We start from the raw sequence: 19,199 nt of genomic DNA, 5'->3' as shown, positions 1-19,199 counted from the left end.
CTTGATATTTCCTTCTAGATTGAGAGTTTGAGGAGTGTTAATTCCTACCAATGCATTACAAGATATGGTCAGATTCATTTCTTAGTGTTCGATGTGATCTTTCACTTCTTGAACCTTTTTCTTCTTGATATGTCCTTCTATATTGAGAGTTTGAGGAGTGGTAATTCCTGCCAATGCATTACAAGATGTGGTTGGATTCATTTCTTGGTGCTCGATGTGATATTTCACTTCTTGAACCTTTTTCTTCTTGATATGTCCTTCTATATTGAGAGTTTGAGGAGTGGTAATTCCTGGCAATGCATTACAAGATATGGTCGAATTCATTTCTTCTTTCTCTAGGGTTGGTTCTTGGTGTATATCCTCTTCTTAATCTCCACTGCCTAAGTACCAGTCATGTGGAATGAAGCTCCACTGCCTAAGTACCATACAATTCCCATCATTGATGACACCATGCATGCAATGAGGGAAAACTATAATTCAAATTGAGAGGCCAAAGCCTCTCCTGCCGCTCCTCTTGAGGATTTTTTTTGGACTTCTTGAGTGGACAATTTGTAGCAAAATGGCCCAACTCATGACAATGAAAGCACTTAACTTTCATCATGTCTTTCTTCTTACCTCCATGATAAGAATCTGATTTGGAATGGGAAGCTTTCCCTTTCCCCTTTTTCGCCTTAATCACTAAGGCACAATTATCTTCATCATCAGTCTTTAATGAAGAGCTATCCCTGGTGTTCCTCCGAATCTCCTCCTGCATCAAATCCAACCACAATCGTTCCCAATCTGGTAGCTTCTCCCGACCATTGACAGAGTCCTGATAACTATGACAAATTTTTGGGAGTCCTGGAAGAGAAAGACTCACCATATCATCCTTGGCAACCGTGATTCCAACACTTCCAAGTTCACCATGACACTGAGTGAAATTGGTCAAGTATTTTGGAACAGTTTCCCGTTTCTCCATTTTGATTTTTCGAAGTTTGTCCTTCAGTTCCAATTTCATTTGGTCATTGTTGTTCTAATACAAGCCCGTCAATTCTTTCCACGTAGCATATAGAGTTTCTTTTCCATGGAGACTCGAGACAATGTGGTCTCGAACTCCCTCAAGGATTATCTGCCTCGCCTTTGACACACACTTCTTCCATTCAATAAAATTCTGTGCTTCTAATGCTATTGGCTTAGGAATTTCTCGATCAACAAATTCCTTCAAGCCATTATCCTCTAGCATAACCTCCATGCTATCCCTCCAGGCTATAAAATTCGAGCTGCCTTCTAAGGCATACTCAAGCCGCAAACCGTATAGTTTCATCTGTCGATCCTGAAGTGAAAGCCACTGCTCAAAACCCCGTTATCTATATTACATATATCAGAAATATGAGTGAAGATACAAAGCTTGTTCTCACTAGAACAATTCTGCACAAGTATGCTCAACTCTCTTAGCTCACAAGCAAGCTCTTGGCCAACACTTAGCCAATTCTACAGCTCTCCAACTCCCTAATCTCTTGCATAATTCCTAGGATTAATAGCCCATATTTAAAGGGAATTCATGCTTCCAAAACTATGTGATCCAAACATAGGTCCTTCTCTGATTGCATGCATGATATTTACAACTCAGTAAATCACACAACTGATAGTACACTATCCCTGCACTCTAGTCTCAATTGGGTCTTTCTCATAATCGACATGCATGAGTTTCTGATGAGGGAATCTTCAGTTAACTAGAGTGACACTTGTGGATGCACTAGTGCACCAACTGACTGCCAACTCTCTTTTAGTTCCACAAACAATTTGGAACTAATTTAACTGAACAAAACTCGGTAAAATGAGCGATCTAATTACAACTCACAATTAAACTCATCTTGGACCCCTAAAAGTTAGGGAGAACATATACATGACTTCAGAAATACTTCCAACTCAAAATTCCTAAGATAATTAAGTTAATTAAACTTAATTAACTATTTACAAGTTGTTATGAGAATATAATTTGATTTTAATTCTCAGTTTAATTCAAGGACAAATTAAACTGGAATTTTTTGTTGTCATTTCTCAACAATTATTGCTTTTTATGTGCTAACTATGGATATATGGCTAGGGATTGCGAAGTTTTTGGCAGGAACAACTATTATCTGCAAAACCCTAGAAGCAAGTTTGTAGGTTCTCGAGACATATACCATATGGAATCTTCTATGGATGACATTGAATTCTTTAAATGTCATAATCATGGACACATAGCTCAAGTATGCAGGTGTCATCTAGATATGGAATGTTACAAGTGTCACAATTATGGGCACATAACTTGTCATTGCACGAACAAAATGGAATCAATAATGAATATTTATGACAAGAATAAGAAGGTTTGGAAGAGGAAAAATGTATAGGATGAACAAATACAGGAAGAAAAGGTACAGGATCAACAAGAAGTGTAGAAATATAAGAAAATCCCTACAACCATGCTTTTAGGATTCATAACAAGTTGTGAGGAATCGAGTCAAGATGGCTCGTTAAGTGAATCATTATTTTGAAAAATATGGCTTGTTGACTCCTTGAATTTTGTAGAGGGGGAGTCTATGCAGCAGTATATGGAACAAGTCTATGATAGACAAAAAATGGCATAAAGAAGATGGCAGTTTCATGACAGGTTCAGGGGGAGTAGAAAAGTTGAAGGATTATAGGTTCACGAAGGAAGGATTCTCTTCAAGGGAAGAACATACATAACATAGGTCCATAGGGATCTTCATTGATAGACTATTACAAGGAAGCTTCTCGTCAGGGGGAGCACATAGATAACAGGTTCCACATGAAACATACAAATTCTCAGGGGGAGTAACCCTTTGCAATTGATTTCAAAGGGGGAGAAAAAAACCTGAGAAGGAGATTGAAATCTCAATATGGAGGTGAAGCATGATGTCAAGGGAACTTGTACTTGCAAGAGGAGTACGTGTGTTGCCATCAATGAAAAATGGGGAGATTGTTGGATGGTGTTGTCATTGATGTCAACCCATCGAGTTGACTGGGTCTGACTTTGACCAAAAACACCAGTCGTTGATGTCAAATGGTTAATGATAACTTCTTAGTAATTGTCGAATTACATCAAGATGGCAGCTATATTGTTGGATGGTTGAAATCCCAAGTCCTAGGGTTTGGGTTCTCTAGATTGAGGATGTGTGCCGACTTTGTTAAGGGTTTTTTGTAGGTCAAATCATTGGGTTTGGGTTGGATATATATGTCATTAGATAATCCTCGAAAATATTTTTCATTTGATATGTGGTATGTCTTGAGAGCCCTCTTGGTTTGATATATATTCAGAATTGAAGTTGGTGACCCTAGTTTCTGGGCTAAAACCCCAAGGGGTAGTGACATGACACCTCCTCCTATGGTTGTAAATATATGACATTGTTTATCACCATAATATCACCACGTATAAGTTACATAACTTCAAGAGCCAAAGACAATAAATCAATCATTAACTTCATGCACCCATGTGTGACCTAAAAAACACACCAAGAAAGGATTAGTGTACAAAATCCTTAGTATTTAAACAAATAAATAAATAATGATTATAAATTAAATTAAAATTATTGTTAAGAAAAGTGTTTAGAATATCCTAAAAATCCTACCTAACATAGCCCCTAATTGGTCTTCCAAAATTCTATAAAAAGAGACCTTAAAGCCTCTCAAAACACATTAATTTATCAAGATCTTTCTCTAAAAATTTTGGTGGTATTTCTCTGCAATTTTCGGCCTACTTGGACTATGAAGGAGCTAGGGCTAGCGAAAATTTTGTGGCTAATCAAAGTTTATTTTCTTGAGGCCTCAAAGGCAATGAAGTCCTGCAAATCTTCTTTCTTTCTATTCTCTCCAAAGGTAAGTTATTTTTCTTGTGTTGTGGGTGTGTTCTTTGTTGAAATGGTTGGTCAAAATTCCTTCAAAACATATCCTTCTATGTAGATGGGGACTTCGACATCCGTACTATGTGTAGCGCATCATTTAATTGAATTTTAAAGGACAACATGCACTTGATCTTATGACTGGTGAATATTTCTACACCTTTCAGCTAAGGCAACCACAAGCATGTTTGGCATTCACCCTTTATGTAGAACTATGCGGCATTCCCTTGTGACTTGTGGTGAGAAATATTGAAGCAACATTATCTATTCTTTTTAAATTAGCATGTTTATTACATACCTGAGGTGGTAGTGACCCAACATATTCACAACATTTGGTTAAGAAATTCACAAGGAGGTTTGTTAATAAGTGTCTGTTCTAAAGGCATATGTTTGGTAGAGAACAAAGATTATATTTCATTATCTAATTATTTCAGTGAGGGTTTCAGTTGTATGGATCTAGTTTGTATGATGATTTTTGTCTTGACCTGAACTTAGTAAGAGTAGGTCCCATAGTCATAACACACATGTTGACATGTTGACTTTGACTAGACTTGATACTCTACATGCAATGTAATGTTTGACTGATACGTTGATCTTGACTTAAAACTTACATGGTCTACTAACTTGAAACAGAGACTATACACTTAGTCGACAAGTGTTGTTACCTTGACAAATAACTTTTCATCTTGGTTGACATAGTGAGTGATCAGGTGCTCATGTCCTAAGTGTCGTAAAATGCTCAAAATTTAAAGTTCTTAGAACTAGTTCAAAGTTGAATGACTAGAAATTGCTCGTCTTCCCGATTCCGGCGCCACAAACGGTTCGAAAAACGGTCGCCGTATGAGGAAGTTATGGCAAAAAGAAGAATTTGTCCATAACATTAGAAATTTTAATTTTTCAAAAAAAAAATTAAAAAAGGAATATTCCGCCTGCACGAAATCCGAGGCAACCACCCAAACATTAAATGTAATTGCAGTTAAGTTGGCGAAATTTTGGCAGGAGCGCCAAATTTGGCGGACCCGCCATAATTGGTGGAGCTATCTGGAGTTAACTAAAGTTAGTTGGAGTTTTTCTAGGGGCAAACTGGAGAAACTTTAAATGGCCATAACTTTGGCTAGGAAAGTCGGGTTTGGACGAATTCTTTTTTGATTTTGTGTATTTTCGACCTTCTGAAGCCATTGGTGCAAGTCTTACATCCATCTGAGGTCATTTGTAGAGGTTTTGGAGCCGTGAAAGTTCTAGGAGCCATTAGGGCCCAGTTTTGTGAAGACTGTATAGGGTTGCAGGTATCCATTGGAGATGATCCAATAGTCAATCCTGAAGGATTCAAGTGTTATGAATCCATTTTTACCATATATTTCTCCTGTAGATGCTTCTATTTAGCTTTATTTTCAATTTGAGCATTTAATAAAAACAAGGACAAGCCCGGTTGGGAGCTTTAGACCCAGCAGACGTAGCCCTGGAGGGGGTGAACTGCTTTATCAACTTCTTTTGCATTTGTGGTTGATTTATTTTGCAGATCAAATTCATTTTAATGTGTTAAACAGTAAAAGGAAATAACTCTACTATGCTTAAATGGGTCATGAACAGCTGAAAATTTCATGTGTTTTCTTTCTGCAAGACATAGAAATCTTTTAAAAATGTTTAATTCTGAATTGAATACCTTGCAAACAAATTTCAAGTAGTTTCAAATTCAGATCAAGATGGTATCAGAGCTCAGGGTTTTTGTGCAAAGATATTCTAACTGTCTTGCAAAGTATTGATGCTTACCAGGTTGAAACTTAAAAGAGGGGAAGGACAGTTGGCTAGAGAATGAGAGAATCCTCAGTCAAGGAAGGCCAGAGAGCCATCACCTCCACCTTCAATTTCACCCTCAAGAGTCTCAGCAGAAGCTTCAAGGATGTCTGAACATGAAGGGGAAATTCCTACAGAGACAGATCCAAGAGAAGAAGAAAGAGTCTTCAGAAAGGCTTTCTTGGACCTCACTGAAATGGTGAGGATATTGTACCAAGAAAGAAATGAGAAATTGGCTGGAGAAGGGTCCAAACATCCACATGAAGGAGAGAGCTCTTTAGGAGGTAAGAAGGATGATGATCATTCCAAGAAATGACATGGAGGAAATGGTGATCCACCACCCCCATCTTCACCTTCTTCCTCTTCATCCTCGTCTTCTTCTGTTCATAAGCATAGATCCTCTGGAAAAAGTCCTTTTTTGAAGCTTGATGTAAAATTCGAATTACCTATGTTTAATGGTGAAGTGAATGCAGAAAAGTTTGACAACTGGATTAGGCAGTTGGAAGTTTACTTGAGGATCCATAATATGCATGATGATGCCACAAAGATTCAGTTGGCTTCTTTGAGAATGGATGGAGCAGCATTGGTCTGGTGGGAGGCTAAGACTAAAGAGGAGATCAAGAAATTTGGTAAGGTCACCTTAACATGGCCTGAATTTCTGTTAGCCATTAAAAAACAGTTTTATCCTCTTTCTCACATGCAGAAAGCCATTATGAATTAGCAAAATTTCAGACAACTTAAGGGTCAGAGTGTCCAAGACTACACCCAAGAATTCAGGAGAAGAGCTCTCTTGTTAGGAGTAGATTTACAGACCCAAGAAACCTTGCTGAAATACATTGGTGGCTTGCATAGCTACCTTAGACACACCATCTTGATGTTTAACCCTACTAGCCTGGACGAGGTTTGTGTCCAAGCTACCCATTTAGAGGCAAGGGGAAAAAACACATTTGAATAGGGTAGAAACAAGCCCCCCAAGGGGAAAAACAAAGAGAAAACCTCCAAGGGAAAGAGCAAAAATAATGCATCTGTCAAACAGGAGAGTGAGAAAGTGATCTGTAAACACTGTTCTAAACTAGGCCATGAGGAGAAAAACTGTTGGAAATTATATCCTGAAAAAATACCTCAATTTAACAAATCCAAAGGGAAACAAAAAACTGCTACTACTACATCTACACCACAAGATTTAGGGGAAGATTCAGGTGATGAAACCAAAATTACAGCCATGGGTTTGAAAAACTTGAAGGGAAAAGAATTTGAAACTCAAGCCAGCACTAGCACCTCAAACTTCCATGTACAAGCTCCTAATGAGGAAGAAAGAATTGAACTGTTTCATGTGAGGGTGATTTCAAAACATACTAAAATTGACACACTTTTTGATAGTGGGTCACAAGCAAACCTTATATCAGAGGACTTGGTCAAGCAGCTTAAACTTGAGACCGTTCCACATCCGAAGCCATATCCACTTGGATGGATTTGCAAGGATGCAAATTTACAAGTTTCAAGAAAGTGCACATTGCGCTTTGCAATTACTGCACATTTTATTGACACAGTTGAACTTGATGTGGTACCTTTTGATATAGCAGGAATTGTTTTGGGAAGTCCTTACTTGTTTGACAGGAAAGCTATCTTTCATCGCCATAAAAACAAATATCATCTTTTCAAAGATGGCAAGGAGTTCATTGTTAGAGCTCATCGCAAGAAGACAAATATAGCGATGGTGAATGCAGGACAGGTAAAAGGGCTGGTCAATTCAAGTAAGAATTTTTTTCTTCTTATGATTAAGCCCAAGGTTGATGTGAATCATGAGTCATTTGACAATTGTGATCCAAAACTTAAATCAGATCTGTATGATGTAGTTGATGCATATCATGAGATGTTTCAGGAGCCAACAGGTTTGCCTCCTAAGAGGGAGATTCAGCATGAAATCCATTTGCATCCAGATTGTCCTCTTCCAAACATAGGCATGTACCGCATGTCTATTATGGAGAATGCTGAAATAAAGAAGCAAATCAAGGACTTGTTGGACAAGGGTTTCATAAGGCCAAGTACTTCGCCATGTGGGTCACCGATTGTATTGATTCCAAAGAAAGATGGCACTTGGCGTATGTGTGTTGATTTCAGGGCCTTGAACAATATAATGATAAAGAATCGTTACCCACTCCCAAGGATAGATGATTTGCTAGACCAGCTGAAAGATGCTCGATATTTCACTAAGCTAGACTTGCGCAGTGGATATCATCAAGTAAGAATTGAAGAAAGTGACATTTGGAAGACAACCTTTAAAACCAAACAAGGACTCTTTGAGTGGCTTGTGATGCTGTTTGGTTTGTGCAATGCACCAACAACTTTCATGCGGGTAATGGATGATGTCTCGCGTCCTTTTCTTGATGATTTCGTTATTGTCTACTTAGATGACATCTTAATTTTCAGCAAGTCTAGAGAAGATCATGTCATGTATGTTAGAAAAGTACTTGATGTTTTGAAGAAGAATCAATTATTTCTTAAAATGTCAAAATGTGAATTTGGAAAGACTTCTTTGGTTTATTTGGGACACATAGTAGGAGGAGGTGCTTTGAGAATTGATCCTGCTAAGATTGAGGCTATTGTGAAGTGGCCTACTCCCAAATCCATAACAGAGGTAAGAAGTTTTTTGGGTGCAGCTCAATATTGGAGGAAGTTTATCTCTAACTTCTCTTCTATAGCAGCTCCTATGCATGCAGTGACAAGTGTGAAGCATGCTTTCCAATGGGGAGGCAAGCAGCAAAAAGCTTTCTAATCTTTGAAAGAGAAGATTAGTTCAGCTCCAGTCCTTGCATTACCGGATTTGAGACAGCCATTTGAGACACAAACTGATGCTAGTGATTATGCTATGGGTGCAGTTCTTCTACAACATGGTAAGCCTATTGCTTTTCATTCTGAAACTTTTAATGGTGCTGTTGTAAATTATCCTACATATGATAAGGAGTTGTATGCGTTGGTACAAAGCGTCAAAAAGTTGAAACACTACTTGATGGGCAAAGAAACTGTTATACATACCGACCATCAGCCCTTACAGTACTTGCAATCACAAAGCAAGTTACAATAGTCACGACACTTCAGATGGATGGGCTTCTTGCAACAGTTCCATTTGGTAATAAGGTATAAGAAAGGTACTCTGAATAAGGTTGCTGATATGCTTTCAAGGCCTATTATTGGTGCTGTTACTTTACTTAAGAATGATTCCATTGTACATGATAGTTACATAGAACAATATGCATCTGATGATGAATTTAAAGATGTGTATGCTAACTTGAGTAAAGGAAATCATGTAGAGGAAAATGACTATCACATGCATAACAATTTGTTGTTTCATTTGGGCAAGTTGTGTATACCACAGGGGGAGAGGATAAATGTCATAAGAGAAGCTCATTCTTCTCTTATTGCTGGCCATTTTGGTGTGAGCAAAACAGTTGCACATCTACAGAGGTATTGCTATTGGCCTCGCATGGTAGATTCTGTTTCAAGGTTCATAAGAGGTTGTTCATTATGTGCTACAAGCAAGCCTAGCAACAGGAAGCTTGGTTTGTATACTCCTTTGTCGGTACCTTCTAGACCATGGGAGAGCATCTCTATGGATATTGTAGGAGGTTTGCTAAAATCTCGAAAGCAGCATGATTATTTATATGTAGTAGTTGATCGTTTCAGCAAAATGTGTATACTTATGCCTTGTAAGAAAACTATAACTGCTGAATTATTTTTTCATCATGTATGAATTCACTTTGGTTTGCCTACTTCCATTATTAGTGACAGGGATTCCAGATTTGTGGGAAATTTTTGGTCCAACCTATGGGAGATGATGGACACAAAGTTGAAGAAAAGTACTACTTTCCATCCGCAAACAGATGGACAAACCGAAGTTGTGAACAGAACCATTGTGCACCTCTTGAGAGGTTATTGTAGCAAGCATCCCAAGCTTTGGGATGAACATTTGCACTACATACAACATGCTTACAATCGTGCCAAGCACTCTTCCACAAACACCTCACCGCTTGAAGCTTGTTTTGGTTACTTGCCAAAATCACCTCTTGATTTCATTCTTGAGAAAGATGTTGCCATTGAGGGACATAGTGACATTGACAAAGCTCGTTCATTCATTGAAAGAATTCAGCAAATACATCAGCAAATTCAAGAACAACTTGAGAAGAGTCAAGGCAAGTACAAGGAAAGACACGACAAGCATAGAGTCGATCACAAGTTTCAAGAAGGAGATGAGGTATGGCTGTACACTAGTAAGGAAAGGATGCAAGGAGAAGGTAAAAAGCTGAAGCCTATTCGTTATGGTCCATTCAAAATCCTCAAGAAGGTTGGAAATAATGCTTTTCAATTACATTTGCCTTCCTACATGAAAATGTATTCTGTTGTCAATGTGGATAAATTACGTTTGTATGAACCTCCTTTGATTGTTGATCATGAAAATGCTATTCAGCTGCCATCTATAGAAGATTTCTCACCAGAATTCTTAGATGAGCTAAAAGAAGATACAATCCTTGACAGAAGGACACGCACTTCAAGGAGGGGCAGTGTAGATTATGTTCGAGTTGGTTTCAAAGGCAGCAAACCGAACAAGGCAAAGTGGATGGAGGTGGACAGAGTGAGGGAGCTGTACCCTCACCTCTTTAACAGGTAGTTGAAGGCTTTTGGGGTCCAAAAGCTTCCCAATGGGGAGGCGTGATTAGGTGCTCATGTCCTAAGTGTCATAAAATGCTCAAAATTTAAAGTGCTTAGAACTAGTTCAAAGTTGAATGACTAGAAAGTTCTCGTCTTCCCGATTCTGGCGCCGCAAACGGTTCGAAAAACGGTCGCCGTATGAGGAAGTTATGGCAAAAAGAAGAATTTGTCCATAACATTAGAAATTTTAATTTTTCAAAAAAAAATTAAAAAAGGAATATTCCGCCTGCACGAAATCCGAGGCAACCACCCAAACATTAAATGTAACTGCAGTTAAGTTGGCAGAATTTTGGTAGGAGCGCCAAATTTGGCGGACCCGCCATAATTGGTGGAGCTATCCGGAGTTAACTAAAGTTAGCTGGAGTTTTTCTAGGGGCAAACTGGAGAAACTTTAAATGGCCATAACTTTGGCTAGGAAAGTTGGTTTTGGATGATTTTTTTTTTTGATTTTGGGTATTTTCGACTTTATGAAGCCATTGGTGCAGGTATTACAGCCATCTGAGGTCATTTGCAGAGGTTTTGAAGCCGTGAAACTTCTAGGAGCCACCAGGGCCCAGTTTTGTGAAGACTGTATAGGGTTGCAGGTATCCATTGGAGGTGATTCAATAGTCAATCCTGAAGGATTCAAGTGTTCTGAATCCATTTTTACCATCTATTTCTCCTGTATATGCTTCTATTCAGCTTTATTTTCAATTTGAGCATTTAATAAAAACAAGGACAAGCCCGGTTGGGAGCTTTGGACCCAACAGACGTAGCCCTGGAGGGGGTGAACTGCTTTATCAACTTCTTTTGCATTTGTGGTTGATTTATTTTGCAGATAAAATTCATTTTAATGTGTTAAACAGTAAAAGGAAATAACTCTGCTATGCTTAAATGGGTCATGAACAGCTGAAAATTTCATGTGTTTTCTTTCTGCAAGACATGGAAATCTTTTAGACATGTTTAATTCTGAATTGAATACCTTGCAAACAAATTTCAAGTAGTTTCAAATTCAGATCAGTGAGAATGATAAGATACTTTACTATTGACTTGGTAGTTTGAACAAGTAATAGTTGTGACAAAATGTCTTAAGGTTGTGACTTTGAAAGAAAAATATAAACTTGATTGATAACATGACTTATGTTAGACATTGACAACTAGAACATTGAATGCAATAGTAACATGACAAATACTACCACAAGATGCTTGACTTAGACGACCTTGACACTGATATGACTATAATACATTGACTATCTTAGAATTTTCCTTTTGATGATAATAATAAGATTTCTTATATAGTGAGAAGGTAAGTGAGATATTGACATTAATATAACACCTTTACCATGATTTGAAACATTTACGTGACGTTAATATTTTCTTGATACCTTAACATGACAATACCTTAAGTGAGCATTCTATGATGCTTTGACTTTCACTTTATTGTGACATCATAATAATATCCAGACACAACATTTGAGTTGACACCTTCCAGTCTGACCAATTGACTTGAATTATAAACTTATGACAATATTGACCTAGGGCCGGTCTTGAAATAACAACCTAGGGTTTCTCTTGTAGGACCAAGGGATCTATGCACAACTGAAATAATTGTAATATTGCAGGGCAGCAAGTGTTGAAGGCAATCACATCCATTTACACATCATATTGAAGAAGAATGGATAACAGGGCTTGACCAGTCAAACAACGTGTTTACATATATGTTGGTAGCTGTCCTAGGACAGAGTTTGATAGCACTGACTGCAGGTCATTGAGATGACCTGAGGCAACTTGGTTTGTGCCATCATTTGATAGCAGTGCCAGATGGTTGCAACATCATATGAAACTTGATAGAATGTGGTAGCAGTGTATGAGCATTGATTCCTATTCATTCATGAGCAGCTCAGTATAGTGACAAGCATAGGTAGCTAGCAGATGTGTAGTTGAATAGTGACAGTGATTTGTAGTGAGTTGATGTGCAAATTTGTGCAGTTATCAAGTTGAACAAGATTGTACAATGGTTAGTGGCTACCAAGGTTGGTTAGAAATACAACATCTTCTTTACAACTTTCCTACATTGATTTAGTGTATAGGGGGATCCAATCTGAAAATTGTGAAACATGGTCCGCTAACTTTTCAGGGTGGTAGGGTTGTGCAAGGCAAGTGATTGGAATCACTTTCAGGTTGTGGTCTGCGAACACTTTAGGGTGGTAGGGTGGTGATAGGAAAAGTTGTGTCCTGCACAGGGAATTGTGGCATTCATTCAGTTGTGGATGATAAACCTGAGAGAGAAGTGAAGCATCCTTTCTGATAGTATCTGGTAAACAGAGTGTTGGGGCACTCATCTGGTTGTGGGTTGATATACAGGGCGTTGGGGCATCCTTCTAGTTGCAGCAGGATATTAGGGTTTAGTAGCGTCCTATAGGTTGTGGCCTACGAATTAGGGGTTGACGCATCCCCCAATTGTATCTGAAATATTGACGTAATTAATATTTCTTTTAAAGAGAGAAGAAGATAATTACTAGAGAATCATTCAATGGTTTTTGACCCGGAGGGGTTTCTCCACCTAAAAAATTTTGTGTCTATTGTTTTATCTTCATGCAATTTTGTATGGTGTTTGTCTACTATGAATTATTATTTATGATTATCTGAAGAATAAAAATAATAATAACTTAAGATTAACCGATGCTATGAAAAATATTAAAAAGTGTTAATTGCTAAGAAATATTGACTCACCCGCCCCATATTTCCAACAAAAGACAATTAAGGCCCAAAATGAAAGTCAAATACCGCAACAAAACCAAAGGGTGGTACAACATAGAACCAACATACAAAGGACATAATGGTAAAATGGTGCAGTATAGATCTAATCAAATATCACAACATGGACATGAAGAGGAAATATCAGTTGAACAATGAGTAGGGGTAGACTCTCTTGATTGGATGGGAACATTGAGAAGCTTGAGAGAATAAATAAGGAGTTGTAAAGATGATAATGGGAATCTAGTCAGAGTGCAAGAAATGCAAGCTGAATTCAATGCATCCATACTGCAAAGCGTATCAAACCTATAAAGAAAGAGGCAACATGAGTTTAGGCCCAGCCATAGAAGCATGTGTTAGGTTGTGTTATATTCTTTCCACGACTAACCCACGTAGTTAACTGGAGGGTTAGAAGGGGGGCGAGCCCCCCCTTCGTTGCACCGATTGTGTAGTGGGGGAAGTCACAGGGGGTTTGAGGGGTGCAAGTAACCACACTCTATGGGGTTACCTATGTTAGGTTGGATGGACCTACCTATGGTTTTGTGCATGATTTTCGCACATGGTTTTGGACGCGATTGTTTTCGGTCCATGGTATTGGATGCTTCGGCATGTATAAATATGTATTGTAACATTGAAAGGAACATAATGAAAAATCAAGCTAGTAGTCCCAGTTTTGGGATCCAGGGGAAAATCTCTGTGTATATGTGTTTTATGTGTTATGCTCTCACATTGTTTATTTTCTGTGTTTTAGAATTCGTATGCAGGTAATTTTTGTACAGGGTTAAAACCTACATTTGGTATCAAAGTTGTTTTGGCTTCAAGGGGACGCCTTTGTTGCTGAGGGGTTTCGCTTGGGCCTGTGGTAGACCCTGTTCAGTGGGAGATCTGCGAGATCGATTCTGGTGGTGAAAGAAGATTGCGAGCAGTGGAAAGATAGAGATCAAGAAATTTAATGGTCAGAGTTTTGAGTTGTGGAAACTCAATGTTACCGGGAAAAGTTTCTATTTAGAACTGCTCTATCCCACTAAGGTGTGACAGCTGCCTTAGAAACAAACAGAGAAAAACTACTTTTGTATTTCCTTTACGAACTATAGATAGAGAGGAATAGAAAGAACCAACCTGTGTCTTGCGCTAATCCTTTGATCCAATTCCTCTCTTCTTTGACAGCTTCCAGCTACCTGCTCCCTTACTTGCCCAGCTTCACCAAGTACCTGTAAGATCACAGAAGAAGAAAACTATACAAAGACATGGATCTATATTCATAAACAACTTAGGATCAGATTTAAGTTAACCATACAAATGTAACAAGCATCAATGATACAAAAGCATGGAGGAGAAACTCAAATAGTTTTTATTGATAAACAAGAAGATCCAGGAGGAGTTACAACCGATGGTTCCTGACCCAGCATCAACCTCCCAGCAAAGAAGCCCCTCTTCACCTCCAACAAAGCATAGATCACCCAATACTCTGATGTTTATCTCAAAACCAACAGCAATTCCTTACAATGTGCAAAATTCCAGCCTCCGGATCTCTGGGATGAGGGATCCATATATAGATGTGTGTAAGGAGGATGAGTCAGCTTGTGATTTGATTAGTGTCTTCTCTCTGTCAGTTCTTGCTTCCACTTGGAGACTGAAGGCCTCTTACTCATCCTTGGTCGAATTCAGTGAGGCAAGTGTCATAGGAGAAGATTCTGGAAGCTTCCATTGTCTCTCCACCTCGCGGAGTGACACTGCCATTTGTCATTTCTCGCTCAACGCACCCTCACAGTGCATTTAGGTGCGTTGCAACGCACCTAGCCAGTGGATTTAGGTGCTATGCAACACACTTAGCCAGTGGAGCAGCTGAAATGATCCTGTTTTGACTTATTCTGAGCAGTTTCTGGTGGAGAACTTCTAGGAGAAGCTGTAATTTGTTGACCTTGTTCCTTTAGGGGTTAGAACAACACTTTTAGGGATTTATGAGCCCTTGGTTTATGGACATTTCATGCTTGGAGTTGTGAGGCACAAAAATGTCTATAACAGTTACCCCCTAAAGTATGAGGCCGTTAATCAGGTGAAATGCTTTATTATGAGGATCCGAAGTTCTTTCAATGCTGGGAGGAGACCTGTAATAAGATACAATACAATACATTATCTTCATACTTTTTTCATGATCTAGCTGAGGCGGGCATTCCCATGCTCAGCTTTATAAATTCATTTTTATGTACATAGGACAGACAATCGTCTGATTGTAGACTGATGATTCTGATAGAGCCATCATCCCTTTGGTAGGATGATTATCTGTGCTGCAATGCTGTACATTTTAATGTCTTTATTTCCCTGAATATATATCGTAGCCCGAATGGATGAAACTAGATCCGGGGTCTTCAATCTCGTCCGATCTTCACTCGAAGTACAAGTCGATCCATGTGAGAAATGTTCTGAAGTCGAACATGGAAAGACATCGCTTGATTACCAGTCAATGATGTAAACTGTTAACGAGCGCGAGAGGAATCACCGATAATGATAATGATCCTCAAGGTACTGCAGTACAATTCACGTGGTGTGAATAAAGGACTTGGCGTCGAACACCACGCAAAATCTTTCGGTCGAAGGTCATTGATGTAAACATGTCGCCGGAAGTGAGAAACTTGCCATTGAGGCATGCAAGCTTCAAAGTACTGAATGGGGTGTTCCTAGACCAACTTCTTGGATAATGAGCTGATGTCGACAAGAAGTGATCCGTCATAGGAGGGCCTTGATGAATCCCACATCAATGACACGGAACGGAGCAAATGATTTTGATGGAGGTGAAAACGATCTGATGATATACGGTTCAGGGTGGCGGTCATGAAAGAATGGAGTATAATGTATGGTAGTGGGTGGGACACAGGTGGCCTTTCTAGATGACTTCTCTTGAACATGTCGGTGACACTGATGTGATGGATTGGTAGCATTAACCCCAAATGTGGATGGTATGGTGTGACCATGGCGATGTGACTGGTGAATGAAACAATCCAACCCGACTCGGACACGGAGTGGAAGTGTCATGTTCAAGAGCGACTTGCTACCAATAAAGATTCTTTGAGTTTTCTTCCCAATTTTTCCCCAGTCATTGCTGACCAGTACCTCTTTATTTTTGTCAAGCTTGAGGAGGATAACATATGCTTGTTCTATAATTTTCCCTTCGGGCAAACCCATCGCTATGTTTTAACGAGCCTAGCGATAGTGAAACTCGTTCTCGTCTAAAGACAAGTTTGTCACTATTAATCTTTTTAACGAGTTTAACGACAAAGATAACTCGGTCCTTTTCATTTTTAGAGAGTCTGAAAAGGTACGTAAAGGTAACTCCAAAATTCCTTTTTCGTCATCTAATCCCTTAAGTCCGAAAAAGTATAAAACAATACAGAAGGGATGAATTTTCAATAGTTTTAACGAGCCGAACAAAACATGCGCTCGATCTTTTTGTGCATTAATCCCTCAGGCCCGAAAAGATTAAAATCTAGATGAGGGATAGCACTTCCTGTCCCTTTAACGAGCTGGAAGGCCAAGAACTCGGCAATCTTTTCATATTTTACAAGTCAGTTGAAAAGAGCTTAAAGAAGACTCGTCTTTTGAGGAACGAGTGATAAAATGGGTAGCAGCTGATTCCAAGTAAGGTTTGGAATTTTCCAATCACGACAGTGTCACAAGGATGGCTAGTGAAATCACTCTTCGCAGCTGTTCCTCAAAATGGGTAAACAATCAAGTGGAGGTGAATGATCGGCCAATGAAAAAGTGGAGGTGACGGTGCAAACACGACCAAGGCTTTAATGGCTGAAGTACTACATTCACGGTGGTTATTTACCAAGGAATAGTTCATTTTTTAACGAGCTTAAACGCGGGTGGAAACATTTGCTCGGTGCGGGTTTATTTTTTAACGAGCTTGAACCTTGCGGTAACACTGCTCGATTAATCCAGTCGTATGATAAGAATGTCTCATATAAAAATGGCAACTTTTAGAGTTTTGCCCCACATCCTTTCTTTATGCAAGTTAGGAAACGACTAATCCAAAAAACAGATAAATAATCGCTCTTTGCTTGCACTCCAAAAGGTTTGCATGCCCCCAGGTATAAAACAGAGTTTCAAGGTTACCTCTACTTCTATCTGCCAAAACATTTGTTTTACCGAGAGAGGCCTACCTCTTACAGGTCACCCAAAGATAGTTCTATTCACCGCGTAAAAAAAACACTTCTTTGGCAATGTCTACCGAAATAAACAAAGGTGAGTGGTGGCGCTCGCCAACTCACATAACTTTGACAAGAGAATCTTGTTCTAGAATAACCCCCTCTTCCAATCACGGACGGGGGTACAGACTAGTCATATTCTCCCGCGGAAACCTACCCTATACCCGAAGTTTTCCTGTCGAAGCAAACCAGGATGCATGCCCCCTGGGTTTCAGTCATATCCCTCCAAATTACTCGCGCTCATCGGGAGGATGGACTGGAGACTGAGACATTTCTTGCGTGAAAAGACCATTCAGGGATGGTATATGACTATTTGCTCTGTATGATCTGGGAAATGAAAGCTGGTCCACGAGCTTGACCACTCTTCCTTCGTGTGGAAAACACATTACTCTAAAGAGTGAGGAGACAATTGCCCCCATGCAATAAATATAGTCTCGTCCAAGGAGTAGATTGTAATCCAGGGGTCCTTGAACTACCATTACGTTCATGCGAACTGTTTTCCTTCTCAATGTTATGGGCACATCGGGAAGGATCCCTAAAGGTCGACTGGTTCCTTTATCAAAGCCCGTCAGATTTCTCATCTCAGGCAAAAGCGATGGCGAACCAAGCGCTTTCCAAGCAGTTGAGGAAAGGATACTCACAGAAGCCCCTCATCTATGATGGTACCAGCCATAACCATTCTATATATTTGAACGATAATTCGGAATGGTATGCTTGCTGGTAAACGGGGTCTGCCTAGTTGATTCCAGTCGAAGGAGACAACTAGGTTACTTGGAGGTGGGACCGAATAGACGGCTGGGTACGGCTCTGACGAACTTCCTTCCTGCGGTAAAGGAATGGGTAAATTGCCCCCATGTTGGTCGGAGTCTGCGTTTATGAAGAGAATTTGGACGGTGTCATCCTTGTTCTCTTCAGTGACTGTATCATCTGAAGATAAAACCTCTGAAGGCAAGACCGGGTCAACTGCTGCCTCGACCTTTTGACTTTCGTCTGGTATGGATCCAGATGGTTTATCTTCAATGATAGGTGCTTCAGCCGACCACTTGAGTGGGCCAGCTAGATTTTCAACTAGTGACGGACTCGGCAAGAGTTTTTTATATCCAGGAGGAAGTCGTACCGGTGAAACCGGACGATCATCCAAAACTCTTTTAGCTTTGTCTAAGAAGGGGCAACGGTGGACAGCATGATCGCCTTCGCACAGTTTGCAAGGAAATCTACATTTCCCTTTTTGTCCTGGGGCTTCACTTTCACTAGTTGATGGTGTGCTTTCAACATGGTCATCAGAGGTTGACGACACCGGGTTGTGCAAATGAGGAGACCAATCCCTTAATATCTGAGGGATGCAAGGACAATCTCTGTGAAAGTGGTCTCCTTTGCAAATGACACATGGCGATTTAGGCCTGGTCGGTGCAGTGTGTGGATTTCCATTAGACGACACTCGTTTTCCCCCATTCGCCTTTGGCTCCTTCTTCTTCTTCTCTTTCTTCTTCTTTTCCTTCTTCTCCTTAGGAACTTGACCTTTGGCTTTACCAGCCCCATCAAGCGAAGAGGAAGGAGGAGAGGAAGAATTAGAGGAAGTAGAAGGTTGGTGGGCAACTCTGGACTCGTCTAATTGCTGATTTGATTGTTCAGGAATAGTGGTGTTCTGAACGACAGAGGTTGAGAAGAGCCATACTGGCAAACCAATTGTCAGCCCTGGAAGCGACAATGTGGCCATATGGGGTGCACCAACATCTCCCCAAGAGGAGAAGGGACTAGGATTTCCTCCAAGGGGAATTCCTTGGTTGGTAGACTCCATTTTCTCAACCCAAGATCAACGTAAGAAAGGGTAATGAATATTCCGTTTAAAATAATTTTTTATACGCTTTGACAC

The sequence above is a fragment of the Pinus tabuliformis genome, chromosome 5_1 (genome assembly GCF_031772625.1).
Source record: "Pinus tabuliformis cultivar Carrire ecotype Pingquan chromosome 5_1, CPIR1, whole genome shotgun sequence".
Lineage (NCBI taxonomy): Eukaryota > Viridiplantae > Streptophyta > Pinopsida > Pinales > Pinaceae > Pinus > Pinus tabuliformis.
This window is presented reverse-complemented; position numbering follows the sequence as displayed.